At 41.2% G+C, this 20624-nt stretch overlaps 1 long non-coding RNA gene across 1 annotated transcript in view; it reads left to right on the forward strand.

Annotated features, from left to right (window-relative positions):
* LOC126997297 (uncharacterized) overlaps nucleotides 1–20379 on the forward strand; it is a 36220-nt gene extending 15841 nt beyond the window's left edge. The window contains exons 3-4 of the long non-coding RNA XR_007751996.1: nucleotides 3789–3904; nucleotides 20137–20379. This is a non-coding gene — a long non-coding RNA (uncharacterized LOC126997297). The remainder of the gene's footprint in view (nucleotides 1–3788; nucleotides 3905–20136) is intronic.
* The last annotated feature ends 245 nt before the right edge of the window (nucleotides 20380–20624 follow it).

Here is a 20624-nt window from a genome sequence, read left to right on the forward strand (position 1 = left end):
TACTTAGAACTCCTCTTTCAGCAGAAGTCAGACTGCCAATCTGTTTCTTTCCACGCTGACCAATGATTTTTGTAGGTTTTGTTTGCACCGTTGTAATACCTGTCTCATCCACATTGAAAATCCTGTGTGGAGGAAAGAAGTGGGCTTCCTGAACTGAAGATAAAATGTCGAAAAACTTGTCCACATTTGTCTGATTGAAGCATCTTGCTCGAGCAGCAGAAGTTGCTTCTGGGGTCCGAATTGAAAGTTGTGGGTGGCGCCGTAGGAAGCCCAATAACCAGTCTTTACCTGCAAGTCCAACCTGGTGAAAGACAGAAACAACAGATAAAATGTAACTGGAATAAAATCAAACTTCAATGTGTATCAAACCAGGATGTAAACTAAGTAGGAAAGTAAGAAACCTGTTATGTGGAATATGTCTCACCGTTTTGTTAAATTTGTGGTCCAAGTTATTCCTCTCCGCTGTTTGGAATGCAATGTAGCGGACATCCCTTGTATTAAGTCCAAAGAATCGTTCTTCCATCGATAGAATGTGAGCAACCAACTCTTCTTCTTGTTCAATACTGAATACCGTCGTGAAAGGACCAAGCATCTGGAAATAGGGGAGGACATAGCCTAATATGTTGGAAGTTAGAAACAAAAACGAAATTTAATAGGCTACACAATATTGCAGGGCTATGAGCCCAAAGGAAGAAATAAATTCATAAATATTAATAAAAAATAGGCTTCCAGAAAATGTTTCACAAGATAATTAAGTTTTGAAGATGCTAAACAGTTTCTTACCTTTGTTGAGCCTGTTGCTATCTTATTTTTCTCTTTAACACGGCGACGCAGAGTAGTCTTGGGAACATTAAATTCCTTGGAGGCTACTTTCACACCCATCTTTTTTTCTTTTACTGCAGATATTGCATTCTGCATTGCTTCTGTACTATTCCATCCCCCTCTATTACTTATCCTCACGTATTTCCGGGGCATCTACAAGGAAAAAAAAGAAAATGCTAAGTGTTTGTAAAATATTTAGAGTATGGGGTGAGATGGACCCCTCGGGGTCCATCTCACCCCATACGTAAATATTCGCATTATGCATTTTTTAATAAAACATCTATGTTTGATATATCATTTTATGGCACATACCTATAATGCACAAACGATTGGCTATATGCAGCATGATTACTAAATCATTACAACCAGTATATCAATGCAAAAAAATAATTATCTTACCTTCTCCAAATAACATCAGCAGTGTCCAAAAACACAAACCTCCACATCGAGCGCAAATGCGGTACTGAACCTGGCTTCCGGTTGCACCCGCGTGAGTTACAGTTGATGTTGAGGACATCTAGCGGCATCAATTTTAATCATGCCCTTTTTAATTCATATTTGAGGTGGGGGTCCATCTCACCCCAGGGGTCCGTCTTACCCCACCTTCCCCTATATGGGAAGTGAGGAGGGTGCTGAAACCCTCCAAAGACCCTTCCCATGTCCTCACTAACCGTGTCTCTATTGTCTCACCAACACCAGAGAGTAATTTAGCATGCTCTCTAAAGACAGATATGTGGTGCCCCCTCCCCCCCGCCTGGGGGGGGGGGGGGACACCACATATTCTCCCAGGGAGGACTCCCCTTCTGGCTGCAGACTTGAGAGGTGTCTTGATAACTCCTCGAACCTTTTTCTTATCAATTTCTGCAACATTCGCGTTCTTTGTTGTAATTTTCATTCTGTGGAACACCATCTCTCCTCTAAACCTCACCTTCTCGCCCTCACCGAAACACAGGTTTCTGAAGCTACTGACAGCAATCTCTACTCTTTTCCCTCCTACTATCTCTATCCTATAGATTTCAATCCAAAGCTGTATGTTGCGCCTACGTGCGCAACAACATCACTTGTTCTAGTGCACACGACCTTGACTCTTCAGAATTTTCCACCATTTGGCTAAGGCTTCATTGTCATCTGTTTTATAGATTCATATATGGAAAAGTCAAACCAAGGGAAACAATAGAAAGATTGAGTGATGGGAATATGATAATTGAAGATCCTAAAGACATGACTGAGCTACTAAACAAAAAGTTCCAGCAAGTTTTTATAAAGGAATTACAATTCAACGAACCACAAGAAAACAAGATAAATGTTCATGTGGAAGAAGTCGTAGTAACTAAAGAGGAGATATATAAAATGATGGGGAGCTGGAAGAGAGGAAAGCAGTAGGACCGGATGGAGTCTCAGGTTATATATTGAAAGAATGCAGAGATCAGCTGGTTGGACCGGTATATGAGATCATTAAATGCTCATTAACAACTGGTAAACTACCATAGGAGTGGCGGAGAGCTGAAGTGGTCCCTATATTCAAAAGTGGAAAAAAGGAAGAACCCCTGAATTACAAACCTTTATCATTGACCAGTGTGGTATGTAAAATATGTGAGAAAGTGATAAGGAAACAATGGACGAGATTTCTAGAAGAGCATAATATAATCACAAGTAAACAATATGGCTTCAGAAAAGGGCGCTCATGTATAACAAACTTACTGAGCTTTTACTCAAGAGTGACAGACAAAATACAGGAGAAGGACTGATGGGTTGATTGCGTTTACTCGAACCTGAAGAAGGCGTTCGACAAAGTTCCACATACAAGACTACTATGGCAGCTGGAGAACAAAGGAGGTTTGAAAGGGAAAATGAAGAACTGGATGGAAAGCTACTTAACGGGAAGAGAGATGAGAACAGTGGTAAAGGACACGAAATCGTAATAGAGAATTATTGTAGTAGAGAGTGGAGTGCCTCAAGGCTCGGTATTGGCACCTGTACTCTTCCTAGTATATGTAAATGATATGCCGGAGGAAGTAAACAGTTATATGAACCTGTTTGCAGACGATGCAAAACTGCTAAGACATATTAGAAACAGTAAAGACTGTGAAATTCTGCAAGATAACCTGAACAAGATTTGGAAATGGAGTATGAAATGGGAGATGGAATTCAATGTGAAGAAATGTCATGTAATGGAAATGGGAAAGAGTGAAGGGAGACCAAAATTGGACATTTAGAATGGGAGATGGAGAAATAGTAAAGAAATTGCAAGAAGAGAGAGATCTGGGAGTCACAATACAAGTTAATCTACAGCGTGAGTCATGTAAATAGGATATTCGGTGATACGTATAAAATGGTGAGAAATATAGGATTAGCATTCCACTACATGGATAAGGATATGAAGAAAAAGTTAATAACCACTATGATTAGACCAAAATTGGAATATGCAGAGGCGGTGTGGTCTCCCCATAAGAAGAAACATAAAATATATAGAAAGAATACAAAGAATGGCAACAAGACTGGTTCCAGAAGTGGAGGGATTGACATATGAAGAAAGATTAAAGGTGATGGACTTACCAACACTGGAACAACGAAGATAAAGGGGAGACCTAATACTAATTTATAAATTATTGAGCAAAATAGAAGATGTAGATAATGAGGAGTTACTACTAAAAGAAGGAATAAACACCAGGAGTATAAGAGGACACAGTAAAAAACTGAAGAAAGGAAGATGCTTGAGAGACATAAAGAAATATAGCTTCCCGCAAAAAAATATAGAGGTTTGGAACAGACTAAGTGAGGATGTAGTATCGGCGAAGTGTGTGCAAAACTTTAAGGAAAAGTTGGACAGATACAGATACGGAGACGGGACCACACGAGCGTAAGCCCAGGCCCTGTAAAGCTACAACTAGGTAAATACAACTAGGTAAGTACACCCGTAGACGCGGGTGTATTAGCATTCCTTCTGATTTCTTCCTTCTCTGCAGGTTGTTTTGGCGATGATGGCGCTAATGGTGGTGGTCTTCCCTGCACCCTCCAGCCAGCTACTTTTCCGAATGAGGTTCCATGCCCCCAAGGCTACTCATCATCGCCCACATTACTCGTAAGGATTCGTATGAGTGGTCAGTCAAAGTGGTAGTTGTAGGATAGTCAGACAGTTATGAAGTCCGTTTGGGCGGGTCCCACTGAACTAATTCACAGGCAGTACGCTGCCAAACCTAACCTTAAATATCAAAGTAAGGGCAGTCACCGCCTCCGCCTTCGTCGCATTGTAAGTAAGTTATTTCACCCGTTTGTGGAGCACATGAGAGAGAGTACGAGATCAGGGAGGTGACATAGTGTTCTTGATCGCTAACATCGTGTGAGAGCAACTATGTCCTTTGTAAGGAATTTATACAATTCAGTGTTTTTATTCTAAAGTTAGTACTCGTGAATACTCTTTGGAGGATCCTTTTGAGCTGCATGATTTTCCGGGTGCTGAATTTTATGGAACTGATCATAGGTTTGTTGTTGCAACACTCAAGATTCTTAATAAGAATCTCGAGATCCAACAACACAATGTTTCATCTCGAAAGGCTGAAAGACCTGGCATGTGCTCAGGAGTATGCACTGAGTCTCAAATCGGTTCAATGAGCTCAGCGCACTTGAGGACCCTGTAGAACTCTGGGATCCCTTCAAACGTGAAAGTCCTCTAGCTGCCAAGGAGTGCACAGGAGAGTCCTAGATCTAGTACTGAATTTGCATCGGCGAAGATTTTGGAGAATATTGAGGAAAGTCGCACTGCCACAAATTCTGGATATTGGGACCAATAAAGGGCTTTGTCAAGTAGGACTAAAGGTCTTCTGAGGAGAGACAAGGAGATGTATATCAGGGGTCTCGCTGAAAAAGTCGAGGGCCATTTAAATGCAAATAACCTCCGACCTGCTTCCCGAGCCCTGAAGAAGCTCCACTCCAAGTCTCCTTCTCAGGTGATAGCTGCCTAGTGTCGGATATGGAAGGGCAAAGAGCTCGTTGGGTTGAGTACTCTGAACAACTGTACACGGTGAACTTTCCAAGTGGGCAGCTTCCAATTGCTGGGTTGCTGGTGGCGCATGCTGATCAACCCATCGACAAAACCCAAATCCTCCCTTGACAAGGTGAGAGAGGATGTGGCCAAGTTCTGGGCTGTAAAGGCACCTGGTATCTTTAACATCAGTGCGGAGCTACTCAAAGCTGAAGGTGAGGCCATTATCTGCAAGTTGCATGCGGTCTTGACTGCCGTATATAAATCTGGTACCATTCCTCATTACTGGAGGAGGGGGTTACTCATCCCTATCTGGAAAGGGAAAGGGGACAGTCAGGACTGCAACAGCTACCGTGTGGTACTACACAACTTAGTGTGCCAGGCAAGGTGCTTCCCAATCTATTGCTGATGAGAATTCGCAGCCAGCTGCTGAAGCTGCAGGGACCTGAACAGTGTGGGTACAAGTCTGGTAGATCAAAAACTTAGAGATAGCATATAGGATATATATATATATATATATATATATATATATATATATATATATATATATATATATATATATATATATATACATATATATAATATTACTTGTTGCATATATATATATATATATATATATATATATATATATATATATATATATATATATATATATATATATATATATATATATATATATATATATATATATATATATATATATATATATATATATACACACACACACACACACACACACACACACACACACACACACACACACACACACACACACACACACACACACACACACACACACACACACACACACACACACACATATATATATATATATATATATATATATATATATATATATATATATATATATATATATATATATATATATATATATATATATATATATATATATATATATATATATATATATATATATGAACATAAGAAGAACGCAGGAGTCTGCAAGAGGCCGGTAGGCCTGTATATATATATATATATATATATATATATATATATATATATATATATATATATATATATATATATATATATATATATATATATATATATATATATATACACACATATATGTATATAAATATATATATATATATATATATATATATATATCTATATATATATATATATATATAAATTTTTTTTTTATAACAAAGGAGGCAGCTCAAGGGCTCACAAAAAAAGAAAGCAATAATAAAAAAAAAGCCCGCTACTCGCTGCTCCTAAAAAAGAAACAAAAGAGGTGGTCGAAAGCAAGATCAAATACAGGAGGAGAGGTGTCCTGATACCCTCCTCTTGAAAGAGTTCAAGTCGTAGGCAGGAGGAAATACAGATGAAGGAAGATTGTTCCACAGTTTACCAGCGTGAGGGATGAAAGATTGAAGATGCTGGTTAACTCTTGCATAAGGGGTTTGGACAGTATAGGGATGAGCATGAGTAGAAAGTCGAGTGCAGCGGGGCCGCGGGAGGGGGGGAGGCATGCAGTTAGCAAGTTCAGAAGAGCAGTCAGCGTGGAAACATCGATAGAAGATAGAAAGAGAGGCAACATTGCGGCGGAATTTAAGAGGTAGAAGACTATCAGTATGAGGAGGAGAGCTGATGAGACGAAGAGCCTTAGCCTCCACTCTGTCCAGAAGAGCTGTGTGACTGGAGCCCCCCCACACATGAGATGCATACTCCATACGAGGGCGGACAAGGCCCCTGTATATGGAGAGCAACTGTGCAGGGGAGAAGAACTGGCGGACACGGTACAGAACGCCCAGCCTCGAGGAAGCTGATTTAGTAATAGATGAGATATGAAGTTTCCAGTTGAGATTTTGAGTTAAGGATAGACCGAGGATGTTTAGTGTTGAGGAAGGTGATAGCTGGGTGTTATCAAAGAATAGGGTATAGTTGTTTGGAAGATTGTGTCGAGTGGATAGGTGGAGAAACTGTGTTTTTGAGGCGTTGAAGGACACCAGGTTCTTCTTGCCCCAATCGGAAATAATAGTAAGGTCTGAGGCTAAGCGTTCTGCAGCTTCCAGCCTTGAGTCGTTAAGTTCCTGTAGGGTGGGTCTTCTATTAAAAGAAGTTGATTAATGCAGAGTGGAATCATCGGCGTAGGAATGGATAGGACAGTTCGTTTTGGAAAGAAGATCATCAATGAACAACAGAAAAAGAGTGGGAGATAGGACAGAACCCTGTGGGACACCACTGTTAATAGATTTAGGGGAAGAACAGTGACCGTCTACCACGGCAAAAATAGAACGGTCAGAAAGGAAACTGGAGATAAAGGTACAAAGAGAAGGAAAAAAACCGTAGGAGGGTAGTTTGGAAAGCAAAGATTTGTGCCAGACCCTATCAAAAGCTTTTGATATGTCCAGCGCAATAGCAAAAGTTTCACCGAAACGGCTAAGAGAGGATGACCAAGAGTCAGTTAAGAAGGCTAGGAGATCACCAGTAGAACGCCCCTTGCGGAACCCATACTGGCGATCAGATAGATGGTCAGAAGTGGAAAGGTGCCTTTGAATCTTCCGGTTAAGGATTGATTCAAAAGCTTTAGATAGACAAGAAAGTAAAGCTATAGGACGGTAGTTTGAGGGATTGGAGCGGTCACCCTTCTTAGGCACAGGCTGTATGAAGGCATACTTCCAGCAAGAAGGAAAGGTAGATGTTGACAGGCAGAGGCGAAAGAGTTTGACCAGGCAGGGTGACAGCACGGAGGCACAGTTTTTAAGGACAATAGAAGGCACTCCATCAGGTCCATAAGCCTTCTGAGGATTGAGGCCAGAGAGGGCATAGAAAACATCATTTTGAAGAATCTTTATAACAGGCATAAAGGAGTCAGAGGGGGGATGAGTAGGAGGAATATGCCCAGAATCGTCCAGAGTGGAGTTTTAGAAAAGTTTGAGAAGAGTTCAGCCTTAGAGATAGATGAGACGGCAGTGTTGCCGTCAGGACTGAGGAGTGGAGGAAAGATGAAGAAGTGAAGTTGGAGGAGATGTTTTGGCTAGATGCCAGAAGTCACGGGAAGAGTTAGAGAAAGCAAGGTTTTGGCATTTTCTATTAATGAAAGAATTTTTGGTTAGTCGGAGAATAGATTTGGCAGGATTTCGGGCAGAAATGTAAAGTTCATAATTAGCATTAGTTTGAGGGCTCTGGTACCTTTTGTGAGCTACCTCTCTATCATTGAGAGCACGAGAATGTATATATATATATATATATATATATATATATATATATATATATATATATATATATATATATGACAATCACCTCTGTGATGCGCTGAGCACACACAGAGGTCTCTATCCTGGAAAGCAATAATCATTCCACGGGAAATCGGAAAGTACATCCTCAGGTCGTCCCACCGAGCTGAAGCAAAATGCCAAAGCATCGCCTCTTCGGTGGGTCCAGAAATGTACAGGAGCGGCAGGACAGAATACAGAAATAAGATTGTGATCGGAGGAGCCCATCGGGGAGAAGAGTTTGACAGAATAAGCAGAAGGGTTTGAGGTAAGGAAGAGTCTAGAATGTTGGGCCGATCTCAAGACGGTCAGAATACGTGTAGGGTGCTGGACCAACTGCTCTAGGTCGTTGAGGATAGCAAAGTTGCATTCACCAGGATGGTCAGTGAAGAGGATGAAAGCCAAAGCTGGTGGTGAACATTGAAATATATATAGGATGGAGATTTCAGCGAAGAAGTGGGTCAAGATGTGCTCCACTTTAGAATTCAAATAGTCAAGAATTTTACATATATATATATATATATATATAAACATATATATAGATATATATATTATAATAGAATGACATATATCTTAGCCAGATGGTGGAAAATTCATAAGAGTCAAGGTCGTGGGCACGAGAGCAAGTGATGGCGTTGAGCACGTAGACGCAACATCCAACTTTGGAGTGGAATTTAAGATAGAGATAGTAGGAGAGAACAGAGTAGAGATTACTGTCAGTAGCCTCAGAAACATGTGTTTCTAAGGAAGAGTGAGGTTTAGAGGAGGAGATGATGTTCCACAGAATGAAAAATTAGAGCGAAGACCGCGAATGTTGCAGAAATTGAGAAGAAAGAGGTTCGAGAGTTATCAAGACACCTCTCAGGTCGGCAGCTGCAGAGAGGAGTCCTCCCTGGGGAAATTTGTGGTCCCCCAGGCAGGGACTGAGGCTTGGTGTATGTGCGCCATTTTGAAATTTTAATTTTGGGAAAAGGTGTATATGTTGTGTGAATGTCAGTGGTGTGGATAAGAGAGGATCTGTCTTTAGAGCATGCTGAACCTCTCCCTGTTGGTGAGACAATAGTGAGGACATGGGAAGGGTCTTTGGAGCTTCAGCTCCTTCTCACCTCCCATATATACCTCAACCTTCTTTCTGATCGCCAGTATGGGTTCCGCAAGGGCCGTTCTACTGGGGATCTTCTTGCTCTCTTAACTGACTCTTGGTCATCCTCTCTTAGCTGTTTCGGTGAAACTTTCTCAGTTGCGCTAGACATATCGAAAGCCTTCGATAGGGTCTGGCACAAGTCTTTGGTTTCTAAACTGCCCTCTTTCGGGTTGTATCCCTCTCTCTGTTCCTTTATCTCCAGTTTCATTTCCGGCCGTTCTATCTCTGCGGTGGTAGACGGTCACTGTTCTTCCCCTAAACCTATCAACAGTGGTGTTCCACAGGAATCTCTCCTATCACCCATTCTCTTCCTGTTATTCATCAATGATCTTCTTTCCTTAACAAACTTTCCTGTCCACTCATACACCAACGACTCCACTCTGCATTATTCAACTTCTTTCAATAGAAGGCCATCCCAACAGGAAGTACACGACTCCAGACTGGAGGCACCAGAACGTTTAACCTCAGACCTTGCTATCATTTCCGATTGGGGTAGAAGGAACCTTGTGTCCTTCAATGCCTAAAAACTCAATTTCTCCACCTATCAACTCGACACAATCTTCCAAACACGTATCCCCTATTCTTCGACAACACTCAGCTGTCACCTTCTTCAACACTAAATATCCTCGGTCTATCCTTAACTCAAAATCTCAACTGTAAACTTCATATCTCCTCTCTCGCTAAATCAGCTTCCTCGAGGTTGGGCGTTATGTATCGTCTCCGCCAGTTCTTCTCCCCCGCACAGTTGCTATCCATATACAGGGGCCTTGTCCGCCCTCCTATGGAGTATGCATCTCACGTGTGGGGAGCTCCAATCACACAGCTTTTCTGGACAGAGTGGAGTCTAAGGCTCTTCGTCTCATTAGCTCTCCTATTCCTACTGATAGTTTTCTACCTCTTAAATTCTGTCGCGATGTTGCCTCTCTTTCTATTTTCTATCGCTATTTTCACGCTGACTGCTCTTCTGTACTTGCTATCTGTATACCTCCCCCCCTCCCGCGGCCCCGCTGCACACGACTTTCTATACTCATGCTCATCCCTATACTGTCCAAACCCCTTAGGCAAGAGTTAACCATCATCTTCACTCTTTCATCCCTCACGCTGATAAATCTGAAACAATCTTTCTTCATCTGTATTTCCTCCTGCCTACGACTTGAACTCTGTATCAGGACACCTCTCCTCCCGAAATTGACCTCTCTTTCGGCCACCTCTTTGGATTTTTTTTTAGCAGCAGCAAGTAGCGGGCTTTTTTTATTATTGTTTCCTTTTTTGTGTGTGCCCTTGAGCTGTCTCCTTTTGTTGTAAAAAAATATATATATATATATATATATATATATATATATATATATATATATATATATATATATATATATATATATATATATATATATATATAAAATTGACCTCTCTTTTGGATAATCTTTACTTTTATCTTTTATGGGAGCGGCGAGTAGCGGGTTTTTTTTTTTTTTTTTTTTTACAAAGGAGGCAGCTTAAGGGCACAAAAAAAGAAAACAATAATACTAAAAAAAAGCCCGCTACCCGCTGCTCCCAAAAAAATAATTAAAAGAGGTGGCCGAAAGAAAGATCAATTTCGTGAGGAGAGGTTTCCTGATACCCTCCTTTTGAAAGAGTTCAAGTCGTAGGCAGGAGGAAATACAGATGAAGGAAGCTTGTTCCAGAGTTTACCAGCGTGAGGGATGAAAGAGTGAAGATGCTGGTTAACTCTTGCATAAGGGGTTTGGACAGTGTAGGGATGATCATGAGTAGAAAGTCTTGTGCAGCGGGGCCGCGGGAGGGGGGGAGGCATGCAGTTAGCAAGTTAAGAAGAGCAGTCAGCGTGGAAATATCGATAAAAGATAGAAAGAGAGGCAACATCGTGGCGGAATTTAAGAGGTAGAAGGCTATCAGTAGGAGGATTAGAGCTGATGAGACGAAGAGCCTTAGACTCCACTCTGTCCAGAAGAGCTGTGTGAGTGGAGCACCTCCACACGTGAGATGCATACTCCATGCGAGGGCGGACAAGGCCCCTGTATATGGATAGCAACTGCGCGGGGGAGAAGAACTGGCGGAGACGATACAGAACGCCGAACCTCGAGGAAGCTGATTAAGCAAGAGAGGAGATATGAAGTTTCCAGTTGAGATTTTGAGTTAAGGATAGACCGAGGATGTTTAATGTTGAAGAAGGTGACAGCTGAGTGTTGTCGAAGAATAGGGGATAGGTGTTTGGAAGATTGTGTCGAGTTGATAGGTGGAGAAATTGAGTTTTTGAGACACTGAAGGACACAAGGTTCCTTCTGCCCCAATCGGAAATGATAGCAAGGTCTGAGGTTAAGCGTTCTGCAGCTTCCAGTCTGGAGTCGTTGTTGTCGTTGTTGCCCTTGAGGCGTGTCCTTTGATGTAAATATATATATATATATATATATATATATATATATATATATATATATATATATATATATATATATATATATATATATATATATACACTTAAATGTTTAGTTAACAATTCAGTCAAAACTAACATGGATTCAGAATCAGTTTGGGTGGATCTTTACAAAGGGAAAGAAAAACTAACTCTAGGAGTTCTGTACAAGCCACCCAACATTAACAGGCAGGACACGAGTATATTATTACAGGAGATTGACAGAGCGAGTAGGAATAGAAATGTCTGCGTAATGAGGGACTTTAATTATAGGAATATAGACTGGGATAACCTAGTGGCTGACCTGGAAGCCGAGTATTTTCTTGAAGTTATACAAGATAATTTCCTTAAGCAGGTAGTTACTGAGTCTACCAGAGGAGATAACATATTAGACTTAGTCCTAATCAATAATGAGATCTTGCTACGTGAGTTGGAGGTGGGCGGAAAGTTAGGAAATAGTGACCAAATAACGGTTCGTTTTTATCTTAGACTGGGGGGTAACCCGCGAACCAAACCCAGTGTTAGTGCCAGATTTTAGAAGAGCAAATTACGAGGGGCTTCGAAGACATCTTGAAGGGGTAAACTGGGATAATTTAGGGATTTATGAGGGCCAAAACTGCGGATTGGAGAGCCAGGAGAACCAGGTAGAAATGTCTTACAATAATTTAGTTAGAGTAATAGTAGAGGGGCAAAGACAGCATATACCACAGCGAACACTTAGAAAAGACAACAATGACCCTAAGTGGATGACTCGTGGACTAAAACACGAGATAGGGTTAAAGAAGGGAATTTATCAGAAAATAAAGAATGGTGAAACACATCTCAGGGGCCGGTACGTCGAACTATCTAGATTAGTTAAGAAAAACATCAGGATAGCAAAAAGGAACTATAAGATCAAAGTAGCAAATGAGGCGAAAAGTAATCCTAAGGGCTTTTTTCAGATGTACAGAACAAAAACACGGCAGAAAATTGGACCGCTGAAAACAAGCACAGGGGAGCTAGTAGAAAATTACGAAAATATGAGCACATTGTTGAACGAGCTATCTAGATTAGTTAAGAAAAACATCAGGATAGCAAAAAGGAACTATGAGATCAAAGTAGCAAATGAGGCGAAAAGTAATCCTAAGGGCTTTTTTCAGATGTATAGAACAAAAACACGGGAGAAAATTGGACCGCTGAAAACAAACACAGGGGAGCTAGTAGAAAATAACGAAAATATGAGCACATTGTTGAACGACTACTTCCTTTCAGTATTCACACAGGAGGATCGAACGACTATACCGGAAAGGGTTCAGGTGTACGAGGGCGGGGAAGGCGATAAATTGAGGGATATAATCATTACCAGGCAAGTAGTTCAGGATGAGATAGATAATCTTAATAAGAACAATTCGCCAGGTCCTGACGGGATATTTCCGAGGGTATTAAAGGAATTAGGTGATGTACTCAGTGACCCACTAACCGACATCTTTAAGATGTCGGTAAATACTGGCTATGTGCCAAGCCTACGGAAAGTAGCTAATGTGACGCTGATCTTCTAAAAGGGGGACAGGTCAGTTGCTTCAAACTATCGCCCAATTAGCTTAACATCGGTTATAAGCAAGAGGCCGGAGTCCATAATACCCAGGAACATTCGGGAGCATCTAGAGAAACATAGCTTAATTCACGACTCGCAGCATGGGCTCACGAAAGGTAGGTCATGCCTCACCAATCTCTTGTCATTCTTCAATAAAGTATTTGAGGGGGTAGACAGAGATGAAAATTATGATGTAATCTATCTTGATTTTAGTAAAGCGTTTGACAAAGTTCCTCACCAACGACTGTTGCTTAAATTACAGGCTCACGGAGTAGAGGGTAAAGTTTTGAACTGGGTCACGGCGTGGCTTAGCAATAGGAAGCAAAGAGTGCAAATCAATGGTAAAAGATCTGACTTTGGATGTGTTACGAGTGGGGTCCCACAAGGTTCGGTATTAGGTCCACTTTTGTTTATTATTTATATCAATGACTTAGATACAGGAATTAGTAGTGATGTCAGTAAGTTTGCAGATGATACCAAGATCGGTAGAGTAATTGAGTCGGATCAGGACGCTAGTATTCTCCAGGGTGAACTAAACAGATTGTATGACTGCATGGGCGGATAAATGGCAGATGGAGTTCAATGTAGGGAAGTGCAGTATTCTGAGTGTAGGTAGGAACAACCCCTCACATAACTATTGCTTAAATGACACTCTCATAAGTAGGTCTGGGTGCGAGAGGGATTTAGGGGTCTTAGTGAGCTCTGATCTCCGTCCAAGGGCACAATGCATTCAAGCTAGAAATCGAGCAAATAGGGTACTGGGATTTATTTCAAGGAGCGTAAGCAACAGAAGCGCCGAAGTCTTCCTCAAACTATATTTAGCATTAGTTAGACCTCATCTTGACTATGCGGCTCAGTTCTGGTCACCTTACTATAGATTGGATATCAAAATGTTAAAATCGGTGCATAGGAGGATGACTAAGATGATTCAGGGGTTGAGAAACTTGCTATACGAGGAAAGACTCAAACAGTTAAACTTGCATTCTCTAGAAAGGCGAAGGGTGCGTGGAGACATGATCGAGGTTTATAAATGGATGAAGGGCTTTAATAAGGGAGACATTCATAATGTTTTGTTGGTAAGAGAACCGGGTAGGACACGAAGTAATGGGTTTAAACTGGATAAATTCAGATTCAACAGGGACATAGGCAAAATTTGGTTTACAAACAGGGTAGTGGATGAGTGGAATAGGCTTAGCAGTCATGTGGTGAGTGCCAATACAATTGTCACATTCAAAAATAGATTAGATAAATTCATGGACAGCGATATTAGGTGGGGTTAGATGCACGGGAGCTACACGGGAGCTGCCTCGTACAGGCCTACCGGCCTCTTGCAGACTCCTGTGTTCTTATGTAAGAAGAAGAAGAAGAAAAGACTTGAGCACCTCAACTGCTAATTCCCTCCTCTCCCTCCTTTAACTGACAACACAAGAATCACATATATGGCCCATTGCATCCGAATGCCATGCAAATACATTCAACAAACCTATAAACTTATTTATGTGAAATGTCAACTATATTAGCCTTTCTTTTCCTATTTTACCTCTCGTTATTGCGATGGCTGACTGCGTCTCGCGTTCTTGCTACATTCTCTCGTTCTATAGTTCTTGTACATACCAGTCATTTAATAATACTTTACCAATCATATACTCACGTTAAGATATATTAACCTTAAACGTTCCAGTATCTTGTCTAAGAAAAAAAAACTTTCTCAAGAAAATCCACAAATGACCCCATTTTCATTAAACGACATAATGTGATATATCATTACAATTGGTATGGGTAACTTACCTAAGCGCTGCTTCTCTCATATTTTGGCTCTCTAATTATAGTGGACAAGGCATACAGGTAATGATAATTCAGCCTCCATTGTTGAGTAGCTGTCATAAATCTCTAAAAAGTTCCTAATACTATAATAGCACAATTATCTATTCATCATCATCATCATTTCATCGACGCCTGCTCCTAGGAGCTCCCACCAGGGGATGGCCACGGCAGAAAAGCTTCCAACTTTCTCTATCCAGACACTCCCTCCTTGCCTGCTCAAAGTTTACAATTATCTATTAAGTAAGATAACAGACTTCAGGCTACAGGTGTTTACTTGTGACAGTTTTTTTATAACCTTGTCATGTAGTTATAGTCTTCATAGTTACTGCTCAAAATAATAATATAAATAACCTCATTACTGTGGATTGCATGATGGTATATAGGGAGTAGGTAGGAAGACACCTACCGAAACGGGCGCAAGACACTAAGTCTTCCGGTGAGGTTTATACGGGAAGCAAGGAGGGTGCTGCAAGCCCACCGAGGAGCCTTCCCGTGTCCTCCCTTTCATTTTCCCTATTGTCTCATTAACGCCATAGAGTAGTTCAGCATGCTCTCTAAAACATAAATCATCTTTATTATCTCACTACACACGCAACACACACACCATTTCCCCAAAATCTATCAAAATTCAAAATGGATAAACATGACACAGCCTCGGGGTCCCCGTCTGGGGGGGGATGGGAGTGCACAAATGCCCCCAGAGCGGATTCCCCCCCCTTGGCTCTCGACCTTAAAGATGTCTTGATAGCTCCTTAACCTCCTTGTTTATTAACTTCTGCAACATTCGCTGTCTTCGTTCCACTTTTCATTTTGTAGAACACCACCTCTCCTCCTCTAAACCTCACCTTCTCTTCCTTACCGAAACACAGTTTTCTTGGGGAACTGAGAGTAATCTCTACTCTGTTCCCTCTTAATATCTCTTTCATAAATTTCGATCAAAAGCTGGATGTTGGGTCTACGTGCGCATAGACAACACTTGTTCTCGTGCCCACGACCTTGATTCTTCTGAGTTTCCACCATCTGGCTAAGGCTTAATTGTCACTGTTACTAAATACGTCTGTGGTGTTTAGCTATCACCTAACAGTACTAGTAAATATGTAAAATTCTTTGATAATTTGAACTCTAAAGGGAAGCACATTTTGACTCATTCTCACTTCGCTGAAATCTCCATCTTAGGAGATTGCATTGTTCATCAATAGGTTTGACTTTCATACTCTTTCACTTTGCTCTCCTCAATGATCTAGAGCAGTTGGTTCAGCACCCTACACGTATTCTCGACCGCTTTTGAGACACGTCCAACATTCCTGACCTTTTCCTAAACTCAAACCCTTCGGCTTACTCTGTTACACTGTTCTCTCCGTTATGCTTCACCGCTCACAACATAATTTTTGTATTCTGTCCTATCGCTCCTGTACATCCTCGGGACCAAGAAAAAAGGCGGATCTTCTGGCATTTCGCTTCACCTCGATGGGACGACCTGAGAATGTACTTTTCCGATTTCCTGTGGAAGGTTTATTGCTTCCAGGAGAAAAAACCCTCTGTGTGTGCCCAGCGCATCACAGAGGTGATTGTCTCTGGAATGGAGGCACATATTCCACGTACATTCTCTGCTCCTCATGATAAAAAGCCTTTGTTTAATTACGCTTGTTCTCCTTCTATCAAGGATAGAGAGGCGGTTTACAAAAGGTACCATACTCTTCGCACTCCTGCTAATCATGATATATACATTTCCGCCTGGAATCGTGCCAAATCTATTCTCCAACTAACCAAAAACCCTTTCATTAATGGAAAGTGCCGCAACCTTGCATCCTATAATTCTTCCGGAGACTTCTGGCATCTAGCCAAAAATATCTCCTCCAGTTTTACATCTTCCTCTTTCCCTCCTCTCCTTAACCCTGACGGCAGCACCGCCGACTCATCTATCTCTAAAGCTGAACTCTTCTCTCAAACTTTCTGTAAAACTCCACTCTGGACGATTCTGGGCATATTCTTCCTACTCATCCCCCCTCTGACTACACTGTGCCTGTTATGATGATCCTTAAAAATGATGTTTTCTATGCTCTCTCTGGCCTCAATCCTCAGAAGGCCTGAAGGAGTGCTTCCTATTGTCCTTAAAAACTGTGCTTCCGTGCTGACATACTGCCTGATCAAACTATTGCGTCTCTGCCTGTCAAAATCTACCTTTTCTTTCTGCTGTTTGTACGCCTACATACAGCCTGTGCCTAAGAAGACTGACCGCTCCAATCCCTCGAACTACCGTCCTATAGCTTTACTTTCCTGTCTTTCTAAAGCTTTTGAATCAATCTTTAACCGGGAAATTCATAAGCACCTTTCCACTTATGATCTTCTATCTGATCACTAGTATGAGTTCCGCAAGGGGCGTGCTACTGGTGATCTTACTTTCTTAACTGAAACGTTCTCAGTTACGCTAGACAGATTGGAAAATTTCGATAGAGTTTGGCATATGTCTTTGCTTTCTAAACTACCCTCCAACGGTTTTTATCCCTCTCCCTGTACCTTCATCCCCAGTTTCTTTTCCGGCCATTATGTCCCTCCTGTGGTAGACGGTCACTGTTCTTGCCCTAAACCTATCAACAGTGGTGTCCCACAAGGCTTTCATATTATTTATCAATGAACTTTCCACAACAAATTGCACCATTCACTCGTACGCTGATGACTACTCTGCATTATTCAACTTCTTTCAACAGAAGACCCTTTCCAGAATTGGGGCTGCAGAATGACGGTTAACCTCAGACCTTGCTATCATTTTTTATTGGGGCAAGTGGAGCCTGGTGTACTTCAGCACCTCAAAAACTCAATTTCTTCACCAATTAACTCGACACAATCTTCCAAACACCTATCCCCAATTCTTCGATAACACTCAGCTGTCACCTACACTAAACAACCTCGTCCTATTCTTAACTCAAAATTTCAACTGAAAACTTCACATCTCCTCTCCTACTAAATCAGCTTCCCTGAGGTTGGGCGTTCTGTATCGTCCCTGCCAGTTCTTCTCCAGCGCACAGATGTTTTCCATATACAAGGGCCTTGTCCGCACTCGTATGGAGTATGCATCTCATGCGTAGTGGGTTTCACAAACACAGCTGTCTTGGCCAGAGTAGACTCTAAGGCTCTTCGTCTCATCAGCTCTCTTCCTCTTACTGACAGTCTTCTACCTCTTAAATTTCGCCGCCATATCGCCTCTCTCTCTATCTTCTGTCGATATTTTCATGCTGACTGCTCTTTTGAACTTGCTAACTGCATACCTTCCATATTTTCGTGGCCCCGCGGTAGTGCGGTAGTATCGCATCACAAAAAAAGTACCGCATTACCGCACTACCGCAAACTTCCTGAAAATACCGCACTACCGCGAACCGCACTCAAAAACCTGCGGTACTTTTTGCGGTACTTAGAAAATTTGTATTTGCAGCGCGGCATGCTCATATATTTTTTTTTTTTTTTTTTTTTTTTACAGTGCATCGGACTCAATCAATCAGTATCAGTCATCAGAATCAGTGATTCAATCATTCTGACTTTTCAGTTATTGTTAAAAATTAAATACTAAATGAATAACTCAGAGTAAATCTGTTCGTCACTCAACCCAAGGCGGCGCGCCATGACTGCCTCTGACGATGACTGTACATAGCAGTGTACAACAGTACAAGCAAGCACTAATATGATCGCCGCTCAGTTTCATGTCCCGTACATTTTTTTTCTTTGATGTATAACATTGACCATAGTACATACTATATCTGTTTTTTAACTTCACTGTAACTTCTCTCTCTCTCTCTCTCTCTCTCTCTCTCTCTCTCTCTCTCTCTCTCTCTCTCTCTCTCTCTCTCTCTCTCTCTCTCTCTCTCTCTCTCTCTCTCTCTCTCTCTCTCTCTCTCTCTCTCTCTCCTATGTAGCCAAGATCAATATTGTTCGATGATAATAATAACACACATAATAACACACATAATAATAATAATAATAATAATAATAATAATAATAATAATTTATCATTATTATTATTATTATTATTATTATTATTATTATTATTATTATTATTATTATTATTATTATTATTATTATTATTATCTCCTCGTTGAAATTTCCACGTGGTTTCTTCGCTGAGGCCTGAGATGCCAGAGCTTAGAACGTTCCCACGGTCGGTGTCTCGCTATTACCAGTTGATGTGTTTTGTCTTAATATGTTGGACAGTTTGAATAATGTTTCACTTCCTGTCCTAACTTTCCTATATTAGTATTCTTTCGTTTTCACTCAAACGCCGTTTCCGAGAATTCCTTCCCTTCCCCGCACCACCCTTCCTTCCTTCCTTCCTTCCCACCCCCCATTTCCTCCTCTCACATGACGCTGATCTCCTCCCCCCACTTCCCTGTCCCCTCCCTCCTCCCTCGGAAAGTTGCATTCCCTTCCCTCCCCCTCCTTCCCTTCCCGTCCTCTACTCCCCTGTCCCCCCCTTTCTCCTCCCTTACCTCACTCTCTCCCTCCCCCAGTCCTCCTTTATTTATTTTTTGTATCACAAGTTATTAGTTTGTCAATGGATAGCCAGGGTAGGCACTGAAGTTTTTTTTTTTATATTGACTAGTGACTACCGCAGTACCGCACACCGCGTACCGCACTGGGAATGAATAAAACTGGGACCGCACTACCGCAACCGCACTTCGGAAAAAAGTACCGCACAACCGCAACCGCATTACTGATTTTTCAGTACCGCGCCCACCTCTGCAGACCCCTTTTACAAGAGTTAACCAGCATCTTCGTTCTTTGATGCCTTACACTGGTAAACTCTGGAACAGTCTTCCATCGTCTGTATTTCATCCTGCCTATAACTTGACCTCTTTCCAGAGGAGTGTATCAAGATTCCTTTTCACCCGAAATTGAGCTTTCTTTTGGCCACTCTACTTTCATCTTTTATAGGAGCAGCGATAAGCGGGAAATTTTTTTTTTTTGGACATTCTTTTTTGTTGCCCTTGAGTTGCTTCCTCTAAGCTACTGTTAGAAAAAATCATTTTATTGGCAAGCAGATAATTATCAATAAATACTGATTTTTCTTTCTCTCCTGTGTATGTGTGTGTATGTGTGTGTGTGTGTGTGTGTGTGTGTGTGTGTGCACAGGAGTTACTGGCGTCGAAGCAACCACAGGCAAAGGCTCCGGGGACGGAGACGTTATGGCTGAAGCCTCAAGGTGGTACCGACGATGATAGCAAACCAAGTCGATGACGATGATGTGACGCCGTTCGTCTCATAACAGCCGGAGAAGAGACGTGTAAGCCAACAAATAGGCCTTACAGCATATTTATAATGCCTCATCCCTTATAACAGAAAAAATATCATAATGCTTTATGCTTATAGCCTTATAAGTTTTGTATGCATTAAATGTAATTATTCAAAAATGGTTTCACTTCTTATATTTATCCATGTTACACACACACACACACACACACACACACACACACACACACACACACACACACATACATACATACATACATACATATATATATATATATATATATATATATATATATATATATATATATATATATATATATATATATATATATATATATATATATATATATATTTTTTAAACAAATGAGGCA

This window comes from Eriocheir sinensis, chromosome 12 (assembly GCF_024679095.1).
Source record: "Eriocheir sinensis breed Jianghai 21 chromosome 12, ASM2467909v1, whole genome shotgun sequence".
NCBI lineage: Eukaryota > Metazoa > Arthropoda > Malacostraca > Decapoda > Varunidae > Eriocheir > Eriocheir sinensis.